The sequence below is a fragment of the Amphiprion ocellaris genome, chromosome 17, assembly GCF_022539595.1.
Source record: "Amphiprion ocellaris isolate individual 3 ecotype Okinawa chromosome 17, ASM2253959v1, whole genome shotgun sequence".
NCBI lineage: Eukaryota > Metazoa > Chordata > Actinopteri > Pomacentridae > Amphiprion > Amphiprion ocellaris.
The window spans coordinates 24,457,364-24,464,806 of NC_072782.1; positions in this window are offsets into that span (position 1 = coordinate 24,457,364).

Here is a 7,443-nt window from a genome sequence, read left to right on the forward strand (position 1 = left end):
ACATTTTTAACGCTGATATCAGATTTAAGTATTTTCAGGTGATATGTATTTGACTGATTGATTTCTATCCTATACTAAAGTGTGCATAATTGTAAGGCAGCTTCTTTACCTCTGGTAAAATGGGCTACAAAAGAGGTTTTATGGACACTGACATTCAAAAATGTCTCTGAGACACATGTAGGACTAATAAGCCCTGACCACAAGACAATCAAATTTCTTGCTCTGAATAATCAGTCGGGTCACAAAGAAAAAAAAATAGTAATAACATTAAGAAAAGGCTAAAACTTCAAAAAGTTAAACACAAAGCTACCAGGAAGCCATTATCCTGAAATGTCATTACATTTCAGATCTGCAACTTACCTGTAGTGTCTAGAAGTACACCTTCTCAAATTCTCAGAGACATGGCCAAAATAAATAAGGTTGAAACAAAATTACTACTGAAGATTCACCAGTCAGTTCGCCATAGGTACAGTTGTCCACACTGGGCAAAGATTTACCTAAAAACTGATTTTTCAAAGATTTTATGGACAGATGAAATTAGAATAACTCCTGATGGACCTGATGGATAAGCCTGTGGCTGAATCTGTACTGGAGAAGATTGATGACAGGTGAAATGTCTTCAAGGAACTCAGGCAAGTCTAGTTAATTCCTTTTAGCGTTTTGATAAAGAACACAGGACAACACTCAGGCACTAGCAAGGTGGAGGAGGGGTATCAGTAATGGCTGCCATCAGTGGGGATGAGCTAGTTGGACCTTTCAGATTGAAGATGAAACAAAAATCAGGTCCCAAACCTACTGATGGTTTCCTGAAGATACTTTTTTCAAGCAGTGGTACAGGAAGTGCTGTTGAAGAAGGCAATGACTCCATGCTCCGTCACATTCATCCATGCACTCCACTGCTTGGCTCATCAACAAATGGGCTCAAGTGTGACTGAATAATGACCTCACTCCTTTCCTCAACTTCAGTCCTACTGACAACTTCTGGGTCTTTCCAGTAAGTCAGTCAATCAATCAAAGTGTATTTATATAGCCCTATACAACAGCCCAAATGGTGACCAAGGCACTATACAGTAAAAACAAGACAATAAGTTAAAAACAATATAGTAACTTAAAACAGAGACAGCAGCATACTATACAATAAAACAATGAAAATAAACAGCAATAAAACAACACTACAACATGCATCTAAAAGTTAGTACATAAAAAATAAATCAAATGTCACCATGCCGCTAGTTATTAAAAGCCATTTTAAACAGAAAGGTTTTGAGTTTTGATTAATAAAGACCCATGTCAGTGATAGTGCATGTCGAGGGGAGCTTGTTACGGAGTCTGAATGCAGCTACAGAAAACACCCAGTCACCCTAGTGCAGGGCTATTCAATTTAAAATTGACTCGGGCTGGATTTTCAGACTAAGAACATGAGCTGGGCCGGACGTTTTTAGCAGACACTGAGCAAAGTAAACCATTTAAAATAAACACAAACAGATAAGATAACAAACATACTGGATGTTTATTAACATATTGCCACATCCAAAAGGACATAAACATAATAGAAGAGCAGTACTTAAACTAAACCTGTGCTGAAATACTGCTTCTTTAAATTTTACATTTCAAACACACAACTGCAACACATTTTGATAGGTAAATATAAGCACATGTTAAGATGCATATGAACATAAAAACTAAGTGCAGATTAGAAACACCATCTTTTGTTTTGGTTACATCTGAAAGTGCATTAAAAAGTAACTTGCTTAACAGTAACTTTTCAGAACTTGAGACATTTTTCTTCTTTTGAAATAACAAAAAACAAAGTTTGTCCCTGTCCATATTTGGTCTCATCTGAGACAGTCGCATCTTCAGTGCATATAATCAAAAAAATAAACAGTGGGCACAGTGATAGTTACTATCCCTTTGAAACGAAATAAAGCTGACATCAAAGTGCATAATAAAGTGCAACTAAGTGAAATAACTGTCAAAACAAAATATCTTTCTTAAATATTAAACTTATAATAAGTGAACATAAAATAGTCACATAAATACATAAAACTACTTTTAGTGTCTGCTACAGCACGCTGCTTTGTTGCACTTACCATGTCTCGAAGACATCTGTGGCGAGAATGTTTGACGTGTCAGACCTGTTTGATAGCAGATGTCACACTCGTCTTAACTTTATCGTCCGTTAAAACTTCATCCACGACATCCAACATGCAGTCCTTCACAGTTTCTGAGTCTGTGAACGGCCTCTTTTTCGTGGCCCTTTCCTGAGCTGTGCAGGTCCGCTTCATTGTAGTACAGCTCCGGTTGTAAGATGCAGTCAAACTCTGAATTATAGCCGCTCTCTCATGACATCCCTCGGGAAAGTTTGTCCGAAACGCGGCATGTTTTTTCAACGTGGTGTCTTCGGACATTATAATCTTTCAGCGCTGCAAAGCACTCGTTGCAGAGTAAACGCATTGGTTTGGCGTTCGGACTTGGTGGTAAATAAATAAATACTTGTCAGTCTACGCAGGATTAAACCGACGGTTTTCCTCGCCGATTTGTCGTTTCAGGATAGAAAAAGACATGCTACTATTTTCGCCTGTATAGAACTGCTAATGTTAACTTTTCAAACGCGTCTCCTCAACACAATGCATTGTGGGTTAGTTGCTAGGGTACGGTATGTGTTGCATTCAGTGTTTGCAATAATGTTGGAATTTTTGTAAGAACTTGTCAGTGTTACTGAAAGATGTTTTTCTGTTTTTCTCGGATCCAAGTCCCAGTCACTCGGCAGTTGCTTTAGGGCCATTCGAGGGTTGCTTTCGGGCCGCATGTGGCCCGCGGGCCGCTAATTGAATAGGGCTGCCCTAGTGTATATATTTTGACCTAGCAATTTCAAGCAGATGCTGATCAGATAATGTCAGAGCTCTTTTTTGGTCCTATAAAGTTAACAGCTTGGATAAATATGGTGGAGGAAGACCGTTTAGAGCTTGAAAAACAAACATTAAAAGTTTAAAAACAATTCTACACTGGACTGGAAGCCAGTGGAGGGTGTAAAGTAAAGTAGAAAAAAATCTTGAAATGTATTTTCCTAGTAACTGCTCCCAGTAATAGTTGCATAATAATTACGCACATATATATTCCCCTGAGAAAGACAAAATTCACTTTTCCTTTGTTAAACATTCAGGTTTTAGGTTCAGTAACTTTTTTGTAGTGGCTCAGAGCACTGTATTTGTACAACAATAAAATTCATCCTGAGTAATACAATTTTACCAAATAATTGTGCATGTAGAGTATAGAACCAGATAAAATCATTTCAATAACAATATTAAATGAAAATTGATGAAGAGTTTTCTGTTAAAAAGTCCATTGGGTGCCTAATGGCTAAATGAACATATTTTAATTATATTCTAAATATGGTACCTAGAAATGAATGAAATGAACTAAATAACATAATTTTATCAGTCATTTTAGCTAGCCTAAAATATATAGGCCACACACCAAACTATCACAGATGCCTTAGTCATACTTCCATCCATTATCTATACGCCGCTTTGGCCTCTGTAGGGTTGCAGGGGGCTGATTCAAGGTGAAGGCAGGGGACATCCTTTACAGGTCACCAGTCCATACTTTCATCATGTATTTTTGTATTCAGTTTTTCCCACACTTCCCCTAATAGTGTACAAATGTGACAGAAAGTGTCCAGACTTAGAAGGTAAATATATCTTTTAATAAGGCTAAGTCCCCAACCCCCCGCTGCAGATAAGCTAGCAAAGTGTGCAGGAGGAGTCAGGGCTTAAACAAGATGAAGACAGTCAGAAAGGTCAGGTCACCACCACACTGCTTATTGACACTGCGGTGACCTTTTCCAATCCTCAGACAGAATTAATACCAGTAATGGTGTCTGTAGGAGAGGACTTCCTGTCATGCCTCTGAATTAGTGACCTGCATATTGATTAACTTCTCAGCAATTTCATCCTCTTCATATGGGGGCCAAAAAAATACATAGAAAAGAAACAAATAAATGAGCATGATGGATGAAAAGTAAGTAGATACATATATTGCTTAAAGAGATTCAGTAATCTGACCACTGTGAGTGTTCATGAATTAAATTATAAATTTATTTCTTTATTTCCCAATTTACTTTTGGGCACTGTATCTTTCAGCACTTCTTCATTTAAGGAGAGTTAAGTACTGCATGACCAACCAAAGGGCTGCACAGTGGTGGTGACCGGTGGTTAGTTGCCTCACAGCTAGAAGATCCCCAGTTTGCTTCTCAGCCTGGGATCTTTCTGCATGGAGTTTGCATGTTCTCCTTGTGCATGCGTGGGTTTTTACCAGGTACTCTGGCTTCCTCCCACAGCCCAGAAACATGATGAGGTTAACTGGTAACTCTAAATTGTTTGTAGGTGTGAATATGAGTGTGATTGTTTGTCTCAATATGTAGCCCTGTGACAGACTGGTGACCTGTCCAGGTGTCCCCTGCCTTCACCCTAAGTCAGCTGGGATAGACTCCAGCCCCCCACAAACCTAATGAGGATAAAGCAGTGTATAGATAATGAATGAATGGATGGATGGATGGATGAATGGAAGAACAATCAAGCTTGTGCAATAATGTTTCTTACACTGTCAAAGAGTCAGAGTCATTCTCTGACCTGTGTGGTCAGACTGTTTTCCCACAGTTTTCACACATTCTTTCATTCCATTTTATAAGGAAGCATGTGCTTTCTATAAAACTTTATATTGTGCCATATTACAATGTGTCTTGTGTTGAGAAAATCCTTAATTTCTTCTTCACTTTAGCAGAACCTGCTAATCCAGAAAAATGATAAAAGCACATTGATAAAAGCTTTGGTTGACAGGCAGCATGTTTGAGGTGAGGTCATGTAACGTGAATGTCTGACCAGTGAGACTGGAAGAATTTGTACACAGCCACCTAAAATGTGTGTGTACACCTCTCAAACCATTCTGCTGCTGCAATCACCTGTTCTAGCATCAATAAAGATGAAGAGCCAATTTAAGACACGGTCATACATGTCCAGGCCATATCCTCTTCCATCCACGTTGTACTAATTAGCTTGAACGGTTTAAGTCATGGTCACCTGCCCTTCTCCACACTTTCGGCTTGGATTGGTAATTTGGGGTTCTTTTGACATCCTGAAAAATTTTCTGTCATTGGATAAATTTGTTTTTGGGTGACCTGTCCTATGTTTCTTTTTCCCCCCACACTGCTGTATTTTATATATCAGCTTCGTGTGCTGTGGTTCGGATTAGGCTTTTATTTTCTCTTCCTAAAGGTTAAAGGTAGTTCTGTGTTGCGCATGTTGGTGGGTACTGTGTGGATCCAAATGCAACCTCAACATATAAAAGACAGACCAAAATAGAAGTTGGACACCATCTGCCCTTTTATGAGAATACTACTCAGTTGCTAACTTAATTTTGCACTCCTAAGATTAGGGCCTAATATACACTCCATCCATCCATCCATCCATCCATCCATCCATCCATCCATCCATCCATCCATCCATCCATCCATCATCCATCCATCCATCCATCCATCCATCCATCCATCATCCATCCATCCATCCATCCATCCATCCATCCATCCATCCATCCATCCATCAATATTATTATATACATATTTTATATTATATATATTCTTAGTCATTTTTCTGTAGAAGGTTGCAGGGGCTGGACCCTAGGCAAGTTGACACAGGGTAAAGCTCAGAATACATGTTGGATAGGTGTCCAGTCCATCACAGGGCCACACTGCGGGCACAACAATGCACACTCACACTCAAACCTACAGTCATTGTTAGAAATACCAGCTACTCTATAATGCATGTCTTTAGACTATGGAAGGAAGTCAGAACACCGTAAGAAAATCCACACAGGTACAGGGACAACATGCAAACAGAAAGGTCCCAGATGGCCAAGAGATTAGAAGCAGGGACCTTCAAACTGTGGCAGTGCTAACCACTGTAACAGTGTGCCACTCTAACACATACTCAGCACATACTAGTACTGATCTTTGGATTTAAAACCCAAACACTGAAAGTTAAGAGTAAAACATAAAATTTCACACTGCTGTAAACAGACTTTTGAAAGTCTAAAAGACCTTCAAAGTCGAAGTCCTTCAAAGACAAAGTCTGCCAAAAACTTTGGTGTCATGATGGATGACCAACTAACCTTCAAGGCTCATGTGGCCTCTGTTGCTCGCTCGTGTCTATTCACCCTGTACAACATCAGGAAGATCAGATCCTTACTGTCTGAACATGCAGCACAACTCCTGGTACAGGCTCTCATAATGTTACACATCGACTACCGTAACTCCTTACTAGCAGGCCTCCCCACATGCACTGTCAAATCCCTGCAGATGATCCAGAACGCAGCAACATGTCTAGTTTTCAACCAGCCAAAAACAGTTCAGATCACTTCACTGGCTTCCAGTTGGTACATAAAATTCAAAACTTTGACACTTGCATACAAAACTACAATGAAAACCGTTCCGTCCGACCTGAACTCCCTCATTCAGGTCTACACTCCCTCCCGCTCACTACAACAGTGCAGATCGATAGCTAGACTCGTCTTTGTGGTTCCCCAGTGGTGGAACGAGTTACCAAATTCTGTTCAATCTGCAGAGTCTCTCCCAGTCTTTAAGAAAAGACTAAAAACCCAGCTCTTCACTGAACACCTTTGCACTTGACAGACTGCAAAAAATAAAAAATAAAAAAGTATTACACCACAGTCCTATTATCACACTTGAACTTGTTTTATGCCACTTATCCAGGTTGTTTTCTCCTGACTAGATCCTTGCTTGTGTTGGATCTACTCTCAGATGTAAGTCACTTTGGATAAAAGCATGTGCTAAATGAAATTGTAGAGATATAGAATTGTAGAAGGGGTATTGTCATTCTTCCCAATTCCGGCTCATTCCCTCTTCGGTCTCTTTTTACCTGCAGCTACTCTCTATCTCTCTCTGCTTGTGAGTCTGCTTCTATGTGTGATTGCCAGAGTAGAGATTCGTGTTGGAGCATCAGCACCATGCTGCTCTGCCATGTAATTTCCTCATCTTCCTCCCTCTTTGGCTCAACTTTGCTCTAGGCTCCCTGGATCCATCACTGCCTGGATTCCCTTTGCATATCCCCTTGCACTGCTTGGCGCAACTTCCAAGCCTCTGGCAACCACTACAAGCTCTAGCTTGTTTTCCTGCTGCCTGTCCAGTTTCTCTCCAGCCTTACTTCCCCATTCCAGTTCATTCTGTGATTCATTAACCAGTCCATCAGCCTCATGCCTCTGTGTCTTCACTTGGATGCACTAGTCAAGTTGTGACAGGTTAACTATAGTAAAGGATACAATTGGACTATCAAATTAAGGTTTAGAATTTAGATTTCTTGGTTGAATTTCAAATTCTTCTTCCATTTAATCTTGTTTCAGGTTTCTCAACTTTTGCCTCTTTTTAAAATG